This window comes from Anser cygnoides, chromosome 7, assembly GCF_040182565.1.
Source record: "Anser cygnoides isolate HZ-2024a breed goose chromosome 7, Taihu_goose_T2T_genome, whole genome shotgun sequence".
Lineage (NCBI taxonomy): Eukaryota > Metazoa > Chordata > Aves > Anseriformes > Anatidae > Anser > Anser cygnoides.
In genome coordinates this window covers 22,463,078-22,481,786 of record NC_089879.1, presented here as the reverse complement: position 1 = coordinate 22,481,786, position 18,709 = coordinate 22,463,078, and the positions used below count along the sequence as shown (strand labels likewise).

Below are 18,709 nucleotides of genomic sequence, written 5' to 3'. Positions count from 1 at the left end.
GTCAAATATCAGTGTTTAATAATAAAAAATAAAAGCATATCCACAGAAGCAGCAGTTGATGCTTTTTTTCTTTTTGCATCCTCTGGCAAAACCTATGGCTTTTCGTGGCACATAGAGCAGGACAGGTATTAAGGAGAATGTGAAGAAAAAGACAATAAACACACCATGAGCCTAAAATTAATCCTAACGGTGGCACACAGGATGATTTTGGATGCCCTGAGCATCCAAAACAAAGCATTAAAATGCACAGAGGGATGCTCGGTGCTGGTGTTTCGGCAGTACTTCATGCCACGCACTGAATTTTTGGGGTTTGTTCTCAGGCTGGCAGCAGGATACCCCTGCAGCATCCTTCTCAAGGCGCTGGGCTGCAAACGGGGTTTTCTTTGCATGCATGGTGGAAATCCAGCGTTGCGGTGTTCATGTGCAGTAAAACTTGGCATCTGCTCCATCCACGTCTTTGTGAACTGCCCATTTGGGAACAGCCTTTAAAGCAGAGTATGCATAAATATGCCTGTTTATGAGTGTCTGAAATTACTGGCATATTCCTGTGAGCTGGAGTAGGTAGAGACAGATTTCATCTTTACTTTGATGCTTCACATTTTTTTCTGCTGTCTGCCTCTCTGAGCTTGACTAACTCAAATTTCGATGTTAAAAGTGCATACATTGCATGTATCACAAAACCACGGTGCACTGAAGCTCCTGGGCTCTACTGTTCATGTGGAGAATTGGGGACAAGTGCTGTTCACAGGAAACAAGTGCTTTAGTACTTCAGCTCTTTTCAGGACACAGATAGAATTAACTTCTTATTTGGATTTGCATGATGTTTTGCTAAACAGAGCCCATCCTCTGCCACGTGAAGGACGCCCTGATTTGGAGTCAGATGTGGGCAGCGATGTTTGCGTGGTACTCATTTTCTAGGGTCCCACTCCAGGGCCAGGGCACTGGTACAAGGGCAATCTTGCTTTCAGTGCATAACAGCCACTGAGCTCTCAGCAGCAGCCTTCTGGTTTTGGAGCCTTTGCAAGTGCTCCTCCTCGTTTCCAGCCTGTCTCGCAATCACGAGAGAAAAAAAACTCTTTTGTTTCTTTTTAAATGAAGGATGATTGCAGGGTGGCAGCAGCTGAGGCACGAGGAAAAGCACTAATGACTATAAAATGTGATAAAGTGGAAAGATGCAAATAACTGGACATCATTCTCTCACTCATGCTGGCTGGGATATGAAATCCAGAGGTTTCTCCCACTTTTCCCCATGCCCTACCTACCCCCGCCTTTCCTCCTCAGCACCAGGCCCCTTCTCAGAGCATCACACTGAGGAAGGAAGGTACAGAAATTTTCAACACAACTTCACTCTTAAACAAGGGATGTTCTTGCACGTATACCGTGGATCTTTTTTAGAGTTAGGTTTGACCACTGCATAAGCACCAGTCTTGGTGGAGACTAATAATATGTTCAGATTATGTGAGGAGGAAACAAAGCAGGAAGGACATGACTCCATATAAGTTTTCCAGAGAGTTTTGCTCTCACTACAATAAACCGTGAAGACCCAGGATATCCCAAGAACTGTATATATCTCGCATAGGAAAAAGCACTGGATATTTTGCACAGGAATGCCTGGTTAAGATCAGATATAACTAAGAAAAGAAAACAATGGAAATGGTTAGCAACAACAACAACAAAAAAGCACAACTCCATCCCTCCACAACCGATCCCTCCTGGGACTTTTCCGAGTCTAAAGGAGAGGATTCAGTAGGCTCTAAAGAAAACATATCATGCAAAAGATTTTTTGCAAGCTAACAGAAAGAAGACACAGAATGTACAAAGGCTCCTAGTAGCACACTTTCAGAAAATCCTACTGAATTATATTAAATCACACCCAGAGCTGCTTTCTCTGGTAGACTGTCACCTTGTGTCTAACTCTTCCTGTTTCTTACTGCCTGCTTTCTAGTTTTTTTCAACAGAATAAGGCCTTTTGCACTATCAAAAAGTAAGCGAGTCAAACATCACGGATCGTAACATGAGCTGTGAAGACATCCGGGCTCAGGGGAAGAGCTTGTCCTGCCCTGGCTGCCGTGGTGCCTGCCCCAGGTGGGTCGTACCTCGGCCCCAGTGGTGGGTTGAGCCCACCTGCGTGAATCCTGCCTCGTGGCACCAGGGATTATGGATAACAAGATGGCAGCCTGAGCATGACCAACTCTACTGTCCCTGGAGGTCTTCAAAGCACACGTAGATGTAGAGCTCAGGGGCACGGTTTAACAGAGGAGTTGGCAGGGATGGGATAAAGGTTGGAGCAGACGATCCTAGAGGTCTTTTCCAACCTGAATGATTCTGTGGCTCATGTAAGCCCTGAGACCCTCGTAAAGCTTGAGCCACACATGTTGACTTCAGTGAGAGGATTTCACCCCAGTACTCTGTCCTACGGCTTACAGCCTGCATAACCCTTATATGGAGGATCTGACAACACCCTGTCAGCCGGCGCTAGGCCCAGTAACCCATACCACGTACTGTGTAGGACCCCGGGAACTTTTCCTTCCACAATCACAGAATTGTAGGGGGTTGGAAGGGACCTCTGGAGATCATTCAGTCCAACTCCCCTGCTAAAAGCAGGTTCCCTACAATAGTTTGGGCAGGAAAGTGTCCAGGCAGGTCTTGAATATCTCCAGAGAAGGAGACTCCACAACCTCCCTGGGCAGCTCATTCCAGTGCTCTCTGACTCTCACTGTAAAGAAGTTTTTATGCATGTGGAAATTCCTGTGTTCCAGGTTTTGGCCACAGCCTCTTGTTCTATCACTGCACACCACTGAAAAGAGGTTGGCCTCGTCCAATTGCCTCACACACTTCAGATATTTATAAACATTAATCAGATTACCTCTCAGTCTTCTCTTCTCCAGGCTGAACAGACCCAGGTCTCTCAGCCTTTCCTCGTATGGGAGATGCACCAGGCCCTTAATCATTTTTGTGGCCCTCCTCTGGACTCCCTCTAGAAGATCCCTGTCTTTTTTGAACTGGGGAGCCCTGAACTGGACACAATATTCCAGATGTGGCCTCACCAGGGCAGAGTAGAGGGGGAGGATCATCCCCCTTGACATGCTGGCCACACTCTTTTTAATGCACCCCAGGATACCATTGGCCCTCTTGGCCACCAGGGCACACTGCCGGCTCATGGTCAACCTGTCATCCACCAGGACCCCTAGGTCCTTCTCCACAGAGCTCCTCTCCAGCAGGTCAGCCCCTAACCTGTACTGATGCCTGCAATTATTCTTCCCCAGGTGCAAGACTCTACGCTTGCTCTTGTTGAACCTCATTGGGTTCCTTTCTACCCAACTCTCCAGCCTGTCCATCCTTCTGGTGTGTCAGCCATTCCTCCTAGCTTTGTATCATCAACAAAATTGCTGAGGGTGGACTCTACCCCTTTGTCCAGATCACTGATGAAGATGTTGAACAAGACCAGACCCAGCATGGACCCCTGGGGGACACCGCTTGCTACAGGCCTCCAACGAGACTCAACGTTGCTGATTGCAACTCTCTGAGCTCTGCCAGTAAGCCAGTTCTCAATCCACCTCACTGTCCACTCACCTCCCACACACTTTCTAAGCTTTGTTACAAGGATGTTGTGGGAGACAGTGTCAAAAGCCTTGCTGAAGTCAAGGTACACAACACCCACTGCTCTCACCTCATCTAGCCAGCCAGTGATGACATCATAGAAGGCTACCAGGTTCGCCAAGCACGATTTACCCTTGGTGAACCCATGTTGACAACTCCTGATAAACTTCTTCTCTTCCAATTGCTTGGAGATGGCTTCCAGAACAAGTTGTTCTATCACCTTTCCAAGGACGGAGGTGAGACTGTCTGGCCTGTACTTGCCCAAATCCTCCTCCTTCACCTTTCTGAAGACTGGTGTGCCATTGGCTATCCTCCAGTCATCCGGCACCTCTCTCATTCTCCAAGAGCTTTTAAAGATAATGGAGAGTGGTTCAGCAATCACATCTGCCAGCTCTCTCAGCACATGTGGGTGCATTCCGTTGGGGCCCATGGACTTGTGTGTGTTGATTTTGGCTAGACGCTCTCTGATCAGATCTTCCTCAACAAAAGGGAAGTATTCCTTTCCCCAGACTCTCTCTCTTACCTCCGGGGTCTGGGATTCTCGAGGGGCAGTCTTAGCAAGTAAATACTGAAGTAAAGAAGGTGTTCAGCATCTCTGCTTTCTCAGTGTCCCATTATAAGGGCACCCACCTCATTCAGTAGCGGACCCACATTTTTCCAAGCCTTCCTTATACTATTGACATACTTTTAAAAAGCCTTTCTTGTTATCCTTGACCTCCTTTGCCAGATTTAATTCCAAATGGGTTTTAGCCTTCCTCGTCACATCCCTGCAGGTCCTGATAGAATACCTGTATTCCTCCCAAGTGGCCAGGCCCTTTTTTTCACATTTCATAGACTTTCATCTTGCCTTTGAGTTTATCCATTATCCAGAAGAGTGAACTGTGTAATCTAACCTTCTGCACTACCTCCTTTACCCCATTTTTCAAAGGGAACTGCTTGAAATCTCATGAGTTACTCAGGAAACCCCATCTAGGGTGTTTCCATTCACTGAATCATAGGATATCCTGAGATGGAAGGGAACCACAAGGATCATCAAGTCCAACTCCTGAATACCCATGGTGTTTGCCTGAGGGTATACATATATATGTTGGATTTTCTCTAACCTAATTCCAAGCCTTCCTATTACTTCCGCAAATATGCAAAGACCTCTTTTGGAGGCTCATAACTTCCTGGCCTTAACAAGACAAACATTAATTAAGCATTATGAAAGTCTTTCATTGTGTCAGGGTTTTTTTTCCTTTGAATTTCAAAGCATGTCCACATAATTTGTATTACAAAAAATGGTAATTAGATGTCATTTGCTGTCTTTAAGCTAACTGCTATTTTACATAACCTTTACTATGTCATTTTATTCATCCCTGCTGTATAAATACAGTTCTACTCTTTTTACATTTCTATGACATGGACATTTTTCAAGGCTTTTAATTAAACTCACCTTCTTGACAAAGAGCTCATGAGCTACTTAAGAAATTGTATTTATTACAGTATTGAACATCCATATAAAAGACGAAAGCTGAAAGAGTTCCTTAAAGTAGTTCATAAAGAATGCATTCAGAACAATTTGAAAGACATAAAAATCACTTCAAGTACTATTTTAAGTTTGATGGCAATTGGTATCTGTTGGATGAGTTAATGGAAAACCAACAAGGGTCTAATGCAGGCCGGAAGCGTAACACTGAGTTGCTCAAACGTCTAATTTCATGCAACAAATACTGATAACTGCGTATTGCATTTGAACTCCTGAAGAGGGGTTGAAACGAAATGTCTCCAATTATTTGTGAAAAGGAAAAAACAAACCAAGCCCCTCAAAGTTCTGCACTGCAGATACGGAATTGCCCTGCTTCTAGTGAACAGAATGGGGTAGAAGACCTGTATGTGGCTTTGTGTTATAGGCAGAGAAGGGGGTCCTGAAAGAAAAAGGAAATCTCAGGCTGCAATATCTGTGGCTCCTGGAACCTCTTCATCGGGAACATCGACCTTAGGGACAGATTTATAATGACCATATAAATATGTCCTGCAGTTTAAGTTGTTCCATTTCTTAAGGTCTTCAAGTCTGGACAAATATGCCTTTGATGGTACTTGTGCTGAGAGTGTCTTTTTCATACCAAACAGTTGAAAAACAGATGCATTTTGGTGTTCAGCATGAAAAATCGTCTTGGGAAATGGCTTGGCTAGTTGGTAAAAACATAAACAAGGAGCAGGTATAAAAATGAGAACCAGTAGGACAGAACTTGGGGTTAATTTTTGAGATGACCTGCACAAGTTTAGAGCTAGTTTGATTATTCATTGGGGGTAAGAGATCAAATAAATGATTAAAGACAGCACTCCGTATCCTAAAGAGGGTGCATACACTCAGAAATTGTAATGGAGCTGAGTATTTTAAAAATGACTGGAAAACAAACAGATGTTACAAGTCCGTTTGAAAGAAAATGCTGCTTTAAGGATATGTGGCTACCAGAAAGGAGTTGCTTGTTAAAGTAACAAAAAGTGCACATGTAATGCCTTTTCTAAAACGAAAGCTGATGCACATCATAAGTATTAATTATGCCTCAAAGCATTTATAAAAGCTATAAAGCATTACCTATTGATATCCCTGGAAAAGAAAAGTGGAAAGCATCTCTGCTGCTGCTAGTCATACGCTTTGCTGGGACTTCAGGTCTCCTGAATTCACTTTAAGGAACACATACCCATCTTTTCACCACAAGAACATGCATTAACTCTTTTGTTGCTCTGTTATTACCCACAGTAGAGCTAACACGAGAGCCAGGTGCAGTTTTCTTCTTCCTTTCTCCCTCAGAGTAATCACCAGACCTCGAGCAGAGTCATGGAAAAAGGGGAAAGGGATGGTTTTAATTTGTAATGTCCCAGCAAGCTGCAAAGCAACAAGGTCCTTTCTTCCGTCCATACTCTGAGCACTGCAATGCACACAGACCTCAATACTGAGTGACTGAAAATGAGCAGGAGTTACAGCTTTATCATTGTGTTCCCCCCCCCCCCCCCCCCAAAGAAACAATGTACAGGTCTAGGGAATACATCTTTCACTCTTTCAATTTTTATTTTTATTTTTTTAAAGGAAGGCAGTTTTTTTTTAAGACCTGCTCACATATAGGAAAATTAATGACGCTTTCTAAAAAGTATCAAACCATTATCTTACTGCTTTTTTTTGTTCAGCTCTAGGTGCTATTTGGCTATTTAGCTCCAAAAGGTAGCTCATACAGCCAACTTCTCATAAAGATCAGCACGAAACCATGTGGAAATCCATTTACGCAGCCAGACACTTGCACTTACAATTCTGCACCGTGGGACGCTTTAGTTCATGAATAAAACCAACAGGAATGAGAGAAGTGCCATATATGACTTCACGACGTATAACTAATTGACTGGGGACACCTTTCAGGCGAGATGCTTCTATTGATTGAAAAGCCTAATTAAAGCAGCAGAAGTTTATGAAATTAGAGTAGAGGATAGATTAGCGTTTTTTTTTCTTCGTGTAACAAGTAGCAAAATATCCCCGTGCTACCCTTCTCAGCCCTGCTATGCATAAAATGTCTTTACAGCGCCAGCATATAGTTTGCTGCAGGAACTAATGGGATCCCCAGGGTCTCCTTCAAGTTACCCATCTCCCCCCTTCTAACGCAGCCACTCCTGAAGAGCCATGACTGCCCAATGTTGGGCTGCAGTTTCCAAAAGGAGGATGACAGTGCTGGTTTTTAGAGCTGCTTCACCACTGCGTGCTTTACGGAAGGGGCTTTGTTGTAAGTTTTTACGTTTCTATGCACGTGACTGTTTAAGCTTGTGTCTAGGATTTGTATTTTTGCTAAAGATCATAGCTGCTCACAGGGGCTTTCGATACAACTTAAAATTTACTCTGAAATAATTGCACAAAAATTATAAATACAAAGCAAAAGTAAAAATGTGGCTTTTCATATGAAAGCAAAGGAATAAAAAGAATTTCTCCTTTACTTGATGTTATTAGTAGAACAAATTAAACCGATAGCAATCTTCTGCTAAGCAAAAGGACACACACAAACATAGATGAATTTTGGGCTGTTGCATGTAGAAGAGTTGCATAATATTAAGCAAAGCGATGGAAGACATTCTGTGCATAGTGTAAAATCGATGACAGCTGAGCCCTGTAATTCACTGGGCAGCAATGGCCCTGGTAGGCCACTCTCAAATGGAAATATTCACAGCGCAGATCCTGGCGCATTCCTGACTAACAGAAAGATAGAGCCACGACACAAGCCCTGTGTGTTTTTTTTTCCCCATTCCAATTAAAATTCAACCATCAGACACACAAACTTCAGGCAGCACAAACAACCAGCAACTTGCCCAAGTACAACAGCATCAGGAGGGAAGATTTTTGTTGCCTCACACTGTCTTCACCTATGTATTTTCAACAAAACGCTGCGTATAATTCTGAAACGTAATACAGTACAAATCAGTGTTGTCTGCAAGTACTGCTAGACTTTGAGATACGAGTTTGAGTAACAGTGTTTTGAGAAACCCAGGGAAGTCGAACCGCACCTTTGGCAGCACACTGGGAATATCAAGCAACTGGAAACCTTGATGAGACGGAAATGACTTCTGAGTGATCAAAGTAGAGATAGTTTGCTAACTGAATGTTATAAGGAAATATTTTTAAAAACCTGGAGGTATTTCCCAACAGACACATTTCCATCAGAATGGCAAAATAACCCATCCCTGACCGTCCCCTGCCATCTCAGATAAAGGGGGGTTAAAAGCTTTGGCTTTGCTGCATCAAAATATGTCTCTGCCCTCAAGAAAAGCTTCATTTTGGGGGACTACATCCATCAAACAATCTCAAAACTCAAGCAAGACCCGGTCCAAACAAGATGTAGGCATCTGAGATGGCAAGATGTATCTGAGGTACCTCTACAGAAAAGGGCAGAAGACACAAAGACAGGCACTCATGGTGTGATATGACACCGACAGGTACAAAAGGGTAATGATGAGCACTGGGTCATGTTGTTTAAAAGTCACTGAACTATTTGACAAAATTATAGTGCTTTAATTCTTCATCTGGGGTTTAAGCTATGACTCAAAAGCTCATCTCCTCTTTCTTTACATCTTTTCTGCACTTCCAGTTGCTACAGCATCGTTCTCCCCCTCATTAATTCTGACACGTTCAAGTTGTTGAGTGCTGAGCCATGAAAAGAGCACACTAACTACAGTGTTTGGCTGGGAAAAAAAGAGACACAGCAATGCTACAAGCTAATGCAAACCATGGCTAATACCCACAGACCAATAAAACAGTCAGAGTTGTGTGAGAACCTTCCTGCCTAGCAAAAAAAGGGACTGTGCTTTGAGAGACGCACATGTAAGGTAGATAATTTAGCCTGCCTCTTAAGTTTCTTCCCCAAATCTTAATTAATAGATGATTACTGAGGACTTAACATGTATGCTTGCCCCAGTCCTTGTCTTTACTTTAGGGATCTGCTGCTGGTGGGACCTGGATAACACAGGGCACCTGGGACAGTCAGCTTCCCCTCCTCTGTTGTGCCAGTGGAAAGGCACCAGAAGCAAGAGCTGTGATCAGCTAAACGATGGAGAAAATACTGGGGTGGTACAGCTTTTGCTTTTTTTTCCCCCCTCTCAAACTGCATTTCATAGCCTGAAATACTAAGCTTTTAGTAGCTCCATTAATTCATCAGCAAATGCTGGCACTTGCTGTTGCAATGCCCATAGAATGAGAAACATGAGTGCAACTTCAGCCCCGCTGGAAAGGCAGAGAAAGTCCCATTCCTGGTTAGCTGGTCCCACCTCCTGACCAGCTTTACCTCTAGGGAGCAGAAAATCCAGCAGAAGTGACACGTACACGCAGCCATTTAAAGAAGTCTAAACTAAGAGAGGGGACATTCTTGTTGCAAGCCAGATACAGCTGCTGACATGTGTTGCTGTTCCTAACAAGAGTCAGAAAACGCCCTTGCTTGACCTGCTTCAGCATTTGTCTGTTTTGATGACGCATTTAGTTTAACAAGTACTCATATTCAGGAGTCTCTGTTACATTTTATTCAGTGCCAGAGTTAATATTTTGGGATATAGTTCTTAAACAAATCATTGCCTCCTCGACAAACACACGTAATTCCAGCCAAAGCCATGGCAGGGATCACAAGCTCATCTGTCCTTGAGAAGGGAATGTTTTGTGGAAGAATTATAGTCCAGCCCTGAGCCTCCACACTTTTATTCCCCAAAGCATCCCACATCAGAACAAGACCATAGCATCTGATGCCTCTTAATCAGACTTAAAATGTCTTTCCAGGGAATTACTTCCTCCCCATACTCTGACTTACAAACAACTGTGCAGAGAACTCATCACATCCTATTGCTGCTCCTACTTGGTCTTACGACATTTTAGGTTTATTCACCCCAAGACTACTCTCCGTTTTGACATAGCAGCGTAACCAGCGGGGCACACATTCCCCCTGCACTCCCCAGCACATCCAGCTGCTCAGAGATGATGGGGAGAAGTCTCCAGCACCTTTTCTCCTCCTCCTCCTCCTGCTCCTCAGCAAAGTGGCATTTGGAGTGCAACCTGAGGTGGGGAAATTCAACGCAGGCTGATGAGCCTCGTCCTGTTGGTGTGTGGCTTGAAATCCAAACAGGTCAAAAGGGATCAAAGAAGAGCACCGTGTGCTGGCTGCTTGCTGGCTCATGTGAAATGAGATGGTAGCTTCGGTCCAGCTGTGTGAAGATAACGCTGCAAGCAATTAGCAACCCGCTTCCCCTCCAGTGCTTTATTCCTTTCAGCAATGTGCTAAGCACAGCAAAAAAACCATGGATTAAATCATTAAAAATAGCCTGCATGAGTGAGTGATCCCTCTGGGGAAGGGCGCGGCTTTTTGCTGCGCAGGCATCACGCAATTTAATAAGAGATCCACTCTGTTCTGGCTACATAGGAGCAGAAGATTTGGCATCCAGTCATAATTTAGCCCATTTGCTTTGCTTTTTCAGTCTCTGATCTCCAAGAAGGGACTTTTGTTGTTTCTGCAGTTGGAAAAGAGCAGGCAACTACAGCCTGAATAAACCAGCAGTCAAACAGCAGTACCACCCAACACAAAAAGCACAGGCAGGGAAATGGAAAAGGGCAATCTTGAAAGATCACTTATGAAACAGAAGGACTAAGCATTATACCTTCTGAAAAACAGGTTTTGTTATTCATTCAACAAGAAGGCAGGAGGAAGATGGTATGACATTGCCTTAAAGCAAACAAACAACAACAACAAAAAAACAAACACACGAACTTCCAAAAACATTGCCATCCCGTTATTTTCCTCAGCACAGACAGCAACGCATGGTCTCTCCACAGCGTTTCACCCCACACCAGAAGCAACACCTTCTCCACCCGCCCAGGTGAAATCTACCTGATCCCCCCTCCCTTACTGTGGGGGAAATCCTCTCCTTGCAGGCTTAGCCGGCGGCACACCACAGGGCTACCCGCTGGCTGAACGTGGGATTTGCCTGGGCTTTGACAGGGTCTCAGCATCCCCATGCCAGCTGGGAATTCAGACGGGTCTCCCCACACAGTCCCTTGCCATCCCTGAGCTATGGGGAACCCTCCAGCCTGCCTGGAGGAGAGGACCCCAACTCCTTGCTCAAATTCTTTGGGACAACATATGGACAAATTATTAGTGTTTGTCCTGAACCTTCAAATCTTGGTCCTCCAAGATGAATGGCATCCATGACATCAATTATGACTCCAATGACTTTGACTTCGATGAAAAACACTGCTAACTTAAAAACAGCAGTTGTAGCAGGCATCTCAGCTGTACTGAAGCACTTTAGCTATCATGTTTAAAAACTGAATACTGAAGAGCCTTTTTTCTTCCTATAAAGACATTTATTAATTATTTTTCAATTTCTCCAGTCCCCAGCCAGCAGCAGTTTTTAATAACTCACGTATCACTTGACGGTGCCTCCCAAAGGCAAGCAGTAATTGAGGTTAAAAAGCACTGAAGGCTGCCTCCTCTGTGAAGTTTGCTCATCTGCTTTGGAGCTAACTACATGTCATTGCTGCTGTTCAGAATCTCAAGTGTTGGTTGTTGTTTTTTCTTAGTGTTGGGAGCCACTAATGAGCACAGCTCTTAAGAGAAGACGACACAAGAGAGCAGGCCAGCGAGCACAGGAGCCAGTGCAGGTTACCTGCAGCTGGTACGGTGAAGTGCAAAGGAGTAAGGGCAGGAGAGAAGGTGGCCACCAAGCAGAAGCCAGGCATGGATCCACCTCTGGACACCTGAAGGCAAACTCAGGGCAGTTCCTGGCTGTACCCTAAAATTTTGTTACCATACGATTTTCTGTGCTAACATTACACGGTTCCTACTGCTACTTGTTCAGCTGCCTGCGGTAGCTGTGTTTGACGTACCTTCACAGCCTGTATTTTTTCCTGACTCAGGGAATTGTGATGCATTTGCTGCCCGGGATTTTGATTCTGCAAACTGCTGGGGGCTCTGGAGACAATCCAGAGAAGCGTGTAAGTGCAGATAAACATTAAGAGAATGAGTAGCTGGACCTCCTGCCCTCCGCAGGATGATTTATGCGCTTACATCTTGCTGCCATTCCATTTATTCAATTAGCTTGGTCTAATCCCACCACTGAAATTACTGCAAACTGACTGAATTAGGCCCCTTCAATCAGAAAGGAATTGTTTTCTATAAGTATAGAAGCTCTACAACGAAGACAGAAATCAGAGATGAGATAGTGAGGACTACAGCAGCGACTTTAATGCTGCCCAAATTCTCCAGTTCTTCCTTGGCATGCCTTAGCCAGCTGAACAAGGTATGTGCCTCATTAGCCTCTGTCATTTTGGCCAGGGAGAATGTAATCCTTAACATTTATTTCTATCTATTTGAATTTTTACAAAGTACGTATTTTTGTGTTCTTCTGAGATGAACCTGCAGAGTATTAAACGCAGTTGTACTGCGTGTATTCAAATGGGGAATCAGAACAGGCTTATTTGAGCAGAACACTAATAGAAATTAAAAACAACTACTTAAAGCTCTCAAATCTCAGTAAATAACTGTAAATGCCTTCAACTCTTTTCTGTCTTGATTTTTTTTCCCCCAGTTTTGCTTTCATGATCCTTGGGGGGGGGGGGGGGGGGGGGGGGGGCAGGGCAGGAATGGTTTAAGACATTATTTAATTGATAGGAAGCAAAGCAGAGAACTGCAACAAGCACTCAATGCACCCTCGGTAATTCCTATGCTAAGAAAAAAAGACAAGTATTCTTCTCCCCAAGCCTTGCAGCGTGCCTAATTTCTGCATTTTTACTGTTCTAAAGCTATAAAAAATAACTCCCGAGAAGAGAGATTGCATTCCTGTTCCTACTCCAGACATCTCCCTCTGTGACCTTCCAACCAGGAGATCTGCTTCCCAGAGATCAGAAACAGTGGCCATCAGTTTATGATGCTCAAAAGATAAGATTTCATTGGAAAGTTTTCCAAAACAAAGAACAAGGAAAGCTTACAGCAGTGGAAAGCCATTCCTCTGATGTTATTGAAACAGTTTTGGTACACACTGAAAGTCTCCTCCTTAAAGAAGACCCTCGACTTGGTTGAAAAACAGTTCTTGGGCCAGTGCAAAAAGTTTGCTTTCTAAAGTTTCTGCTGCAATGTCACAGGATCCTCAAATTCAGCATTACTGTGAAAGTGCAAAATCAGAACTACTGCTACAGCGTGTTTAACCCCAAAAGAGAAAAGTTACATAGAAATGAGGAAACTTGTTAAAAGGAAATGGAAGAGGGCAGCCAAAAGGGAAAAGAAACATTCAAGGTGGCATAAGAATTGTGTCTCTGCGCCTATGAGAGTTTTGGAAGAAGTATATACCAGCTGTCCCCAAAATGACTTGAAATAAAGCAGTAAAGAACTAAAACGGATAAACAGCAAAGTGCAGAAAGATATCAGAAGTAAAAAAAAAAGATAACCTTGGAAAACGGTGATTGCACCTGAATGAGGGGAAAAAGGAGAAGAGCACGAGCTCCAGCAAGAACAGTGCCAAACCACGGAGTAGTACCCAACAGAGGCTGAGAAGCACCTGGCCAAAGGCTGCCCATAAAGCCTTCTGCAGGCAGGGAGCTTCCCCAAGCACCTGAGGGACGTGGAGAGCCAAGTTTTGAAACGAGCACTTGAGGCAGACAAAGTTAGAGCAGAGGCTGGGTTGGGAGCACTCAGCAGTGAGGAGCTATGGGAGTTCCCCAGCTGGCTGACTACAAATGGGAGATGTAAGAGAAGCTTTCTCCAATTAAAGCATCAGTAGAAAAGATTTACAGCAAATAGATCCGATGAAGGGTAATAAATTGTCTAGATCAACTCATGCTGCCTTTAACTTACACGAACACAGGTTGTTCAGATTGCCAACCTAATCATTTTAGCACATAGCCCATGGTTTAGGTCAGATTTTGCAATAACGGAAAACCAGGGTGGCAAATGTGCTGCAGCTTTTTAAGGGACGCCCCGGGGCTTCAAGCAAACTGCACACCGCTGAGTCCGATTTCTGGTACCAGTCAAGTCAGTACAAATTCAACACGGTGTCTATATGAACAGGTAAGTTGTGCAAGTGGCCTCTTCGCAAAGGCTCTAACAGAAGCTCAGCTGTTGCAGGGTAAAAGGGAATACCCTCTGCTGCACGAGGGCTACAAGGCACAGAGCACGCGCCAAGCCCACAGTGACCTGCGTTGGACTCACGCTGCGATCTGATAAAGAAGGGCAAGGGGAGAGTGAAGGAAAGAGAATAAAGTTTGAGGACTGTGCAACAGCTTCCTGGGGGTAAAAGCTGGCGTGGTCAGGGAGAACATAACCCAGACACAAAACTGGGCTTAGACGCGGTGCTGCAAAATGCCAGATAATGCATGAGGGGAAAGCTGCCCATACCAAGCGGCTACCAACATCCTCCAGTAAAAAAGGCAAACAAAAATAGAATGTAAGCACAAACTGACAGCAGTTCAAATAGCCTGCCCTCAACTCACAAAAGTGGAAGTGTCTAAGGTTTTACACAGTTAAATGCCTAAACTAGAGAAGACCCTGATAAAGGATCAGATAAGAACCCATACACAACTTCAGTCATTTTCTGCAAGCTGCACAAGGATAAACTGCATGCAAATGTATAGGAACTGCCTTTTTTTTTTTTCCTTTTTATATATTTAGAAGTACAAAGACAAGGCCTGCCTTTCCCCACTCCCCTGGTAGTTGCAACTGGAAAACATCCTTTGGAAACTGATTTTCATTTGTAGGATCAGGTACAGCATTGAGTTACTAGGGTCTCTGTCATTGTGCCTTAAATTACACTAATACCAAAGCTCAGACAAAGCAACCACCAGCACATTTACCATGTGGTTTTGGATCACTGCAGTACATGCAGTTGACCCATGCCCATCACCTCATCTTGACTGTGCTCTCTCATCAGGAAAGGCTTCTTCGGTTTCCACATGTGTTACTGGTTCTGCCTCGTGCTGTGTGCTGGAAATCAAACTGATGAGCAGCACCAAACCAAACAGCCTCAGCACACTGGATCTGCAACAAGCATCAATCTTCCCAGAGGAAGAAATCAGGCACGTCTGGCCAGTTTTACATAAATACATACTGATTGGCATTGCAAATATGCCCAGCCTTTAATCCTTCATCAGCTGGATCTTGCAGAAACGTTCCCATTATTTCACCCTGCATCAGTATCAGTGACATTGTAGATTTGCCCATTTATAGATATTTTAGCCCATATTCAGCCTACATTGGTGCAGAATTGAAAGATTAATCCCACATGAGCATCAGGGGTTAAACCCAGCACCAGGACTGCTGGCAGCACGTCTGCCTCACAGATTTTGATACCCAGCAGGCAGGTTTGAACATTAAATTCTCTGTAACTTCTCCAGATTCCCATAAAGCAAGTTCAGCAGTGAGATTTAAAAAAAGGTTAAGGTGCTGGTTCTGCTGAAGCCTGTTTGGAAAATATTTAGATGATGGGCTATTTCTGAGATGAGAGCAAGGTATGATTATCTGCCAGAATCACGTTTTCCTTCCAAAATTTGCAGCTTTTTTGGTAATAGTAGTAATAACCTTTTTGACAGGCAAAGCCCTCCTGCAAAGGGGCACACAGACAGTCATATGGAGGTATACACAGCTATAGGAGGGGTATAGCTCCTTTTTAGCAACTGACCCACACATGGCATGAAACTGCTCCCTTACTACCACTATTCTCATAAGTATCTTGGAAATCTCTTCAAGCCCAAGCAAAGCTTTTGGATTTTAGCACTAACATCACTTTTGCCGTGCTTCCAGCTGCAAATACACAACCCCTGTGACTGTCGGCAGGGGTGCCGCTCCCAGGCAATCATACCCACGTTCAGGTGAGTTTGGCATCAAGCAATTTGTGGGTCCGTGTTCTACAGCTGCCAGTAACTTCATTTACCAGGATTTTTATAGGTATCCTTTTGGAAAATTGCTGAAACCGTGGATCACCTAGACATTCAACACCTGTTCTCAGGGGGTTACTCTTACCTAATCACAACTGATCCTCTCCTAGGATTATACTCATCAATGGGAAGTCAAAAGGTTACCCATGTCATATATAGCATATACATGCCTAAACTGCATAATCATCAAAATATAACTTTATAAGAAGACTCACGATATGCACCAAGAAGTGGAAGCACAGCTCCAACCATTAACGCAGGACTCCAATCTCTTTGAAAGAAACAACTCACACTTTTTCAGTACAAATACACTCACATTTTTGATTCAAATAACTTCACATTAAGACTTATAGCACCTTTCTTTACACTCCTTTTCCTCCACTTCTGCATTTACTTAATTTTGATTTTTTTTTAGTTACACCTGGTTCATTAGACACATATATGACATAACATACTCTAATGCTTTAATTTTGCTTTTAAAAGTACAGACCCATAACAAAGCAGAACTTACATATGTATCCCAGAGATGACTCCTGGCCTCTCACAGCTCAGGACAGCAAAGCAATTATCAGATCCTTTAAAACACGACTTCTGCTGCTTACAAGGGTGGCTGCTCATTACATGCACACACCTGCCAGCTGTTAGGTATTATCCCAATTAATGAGTATTTCATTATTCCCAGCTGTACCAACACCCAAAAACCATCAGCTAAGCTTCAGCCTATGCCACTTGCTGCACGAAAGCTGATTCTTTCCAGAAAAGAAAAAAAACAGGGCTGGAAATACCAGGGCTTGCATTTAGCAAGCTGTTACAACCCCAGCATCTATGTAGATAAGGAGAGGACATCTAAAACCATGTTCTGGCTCCTGTAGGACACTGCTGCTCAATCCTGCAGTTGTAGCAAAGCACTGAAAGCATCAACCAGGTCTAAACAGAAAGAAAATGCAGGTTTCATCAAGTTAACCAGGGCAGACATTTCAATCTTGTTCCTGCAGCCCAGTCCAAAGCCGTGCGGAAGGAGGCTCATACGTTTGGGAGACTTTCAAGAGCTGATTTCATTTAGATTGGTTTCTGACATCTGGAAACAAACAAACAAAAAAGATTCTTTCTATTTACCCAGGAAAGCTGTAGTCTGGAGTCTGCAGCCTTGGCCTCTGAAATCAATGCAGAGACAACAAGTTGAACCAGAGTTATGGATGGCAACTTTGGCAGATGGAGACCGCTGTCAGAGCCCTTACCCTTGCGACGAAGGCAGGAACATCACGGAGAGCATCTTCCCTCTGTGTGCAGGGAAAACCCAGGAGCACAACCATGGGCAGCAGGGGCTATGTCAAAGGTCCATCATGTCAGCTGCGGGTGGTTTTTTGAGCCTGACTCCACTAGCTACTTCATTCACACCCCTCAAATTCCTGTAGCGGAGGAAAAAGTGGACAACTCCTCCGTCCTTGGGGTCTTCATGTGGCTCGTCATCGTCCAGACCTCTCTTGTATCTGCTCTGTTGTCTCTTTTATGGATGAAAGAATGGTAGGCCATTGGACATTTCATGTGTTAGATGCCTTCATTACCCTTTTCAATCTTCTTTCAACCTTCCCTGGTTCGACGAGAGATTCTTTGAGACAGGGCAGCCACAAGGCTATGCAGTATTCAACATGGAGGCAAGCCATGGGTTTACAGGAGCTTGGACAGACTTTCCCTCTCTCATTTCTTTTTTGTCACTACTTCCCTCCTAGAGCTCAGTCTGGCTTTTTTTTTTTTTTTTGAGAAAGAGAGACTGCTAGGCTGACATTTTCAAAGAACAATATATTACAGACGCAAGGCCTCATTCCTAAATTATAAACCTCAGCCCAGACGCCATCAGCTTACACACAGAAACAGGACTGCTACTCTTGCTGTGCAGCTTTCCATTTATCTGCACTCAATGTCCTTTTTAACACCATCAAATGTTTTCATAAGATGTCCCCAACATTCCTCACAACCAAAACACTACATTTTGATTTTAAAATGGTTCGAGCAGTCTGCATTATCCACAGCAACAGCAGATCTGCAGAGGATGAGGAAGGCAGGGAAGTTCTCTGCATGCTGCCCAGATGCTCTACATGACTGCAAAGACATTTTGGGCATTACAAACCTCGGTCAAACCCCAAATCTGTTGCTATTGTTTTAGCCGCTGTTTCTTGCTGCTTATTTAGCCACGGATCGGCTGAATGCTGTGACCACATATGAGATTATGAGCCAGTGTGCCAGTGGCGAAAAAATACAGCGTATTGTAGCATCCCCCTGAACACTGAAGGCAACGGTTAATCTCTTTTGATGGGACACTTCCATCTGGAGCTGCCAAGCTTTCAGTGGAGCATATTCCTGTTAACGCACTTACTCCAGTGGTCTGCCAGCAGGCTTTTTTTTTTTGGATGGTTGTATTGTTAAAATGCCCAGTGTATATGCTAAGCTACTGCCAGCGGAGGTTTGTTGGTTTCTTTAGCTATAATAATCCTCAGCAGTTTTTGTGCTGCTGATCAGCTGTGTTAGCTTAAAGATGAAGAGACACAGAATTGCCTCTGCATTTTGCAGTGAGACCACCACCTGCAGCACAGAGCCAAAATACTTGTCTAAAAATACCCTCTTCTTTCCAAGAGCAGAGGCACAAATGAGACCAGGACAATGTATGAGTGTTGAGTGAAATGCTATTTC

At 44.0% G+C, this 18,709-nt stretch overlaps 1 protein-coding gene across 5 annotated transcripts in view; it reads right to left on the bottom strand.

The window, feature by feature from the left end:
- Window positions 1-18,709, bottom strand: part of PRKG1 (protein kinase cGMP-dependent 1) — a 466,622-nt gene that overhangs the window by 214,174 nt on the left and 233,739 nt on the right. The window contains exon 1 of one of the 5 annotated variants that reach the window (XM_067000866.1): window positions 16,533-16,593. The exons of the other annotated variants lie outside the window; for them this stretch is intronic. The gene's annotated coding sequence lies outside the window, so the exon portion shown is untranslated. Of the gene's footprint in view, window positions 1-16,532; window positions 16,594-18,709 lie in introns of those variants that run through there. 5 annotated transcript variants of the gene reach the window in all.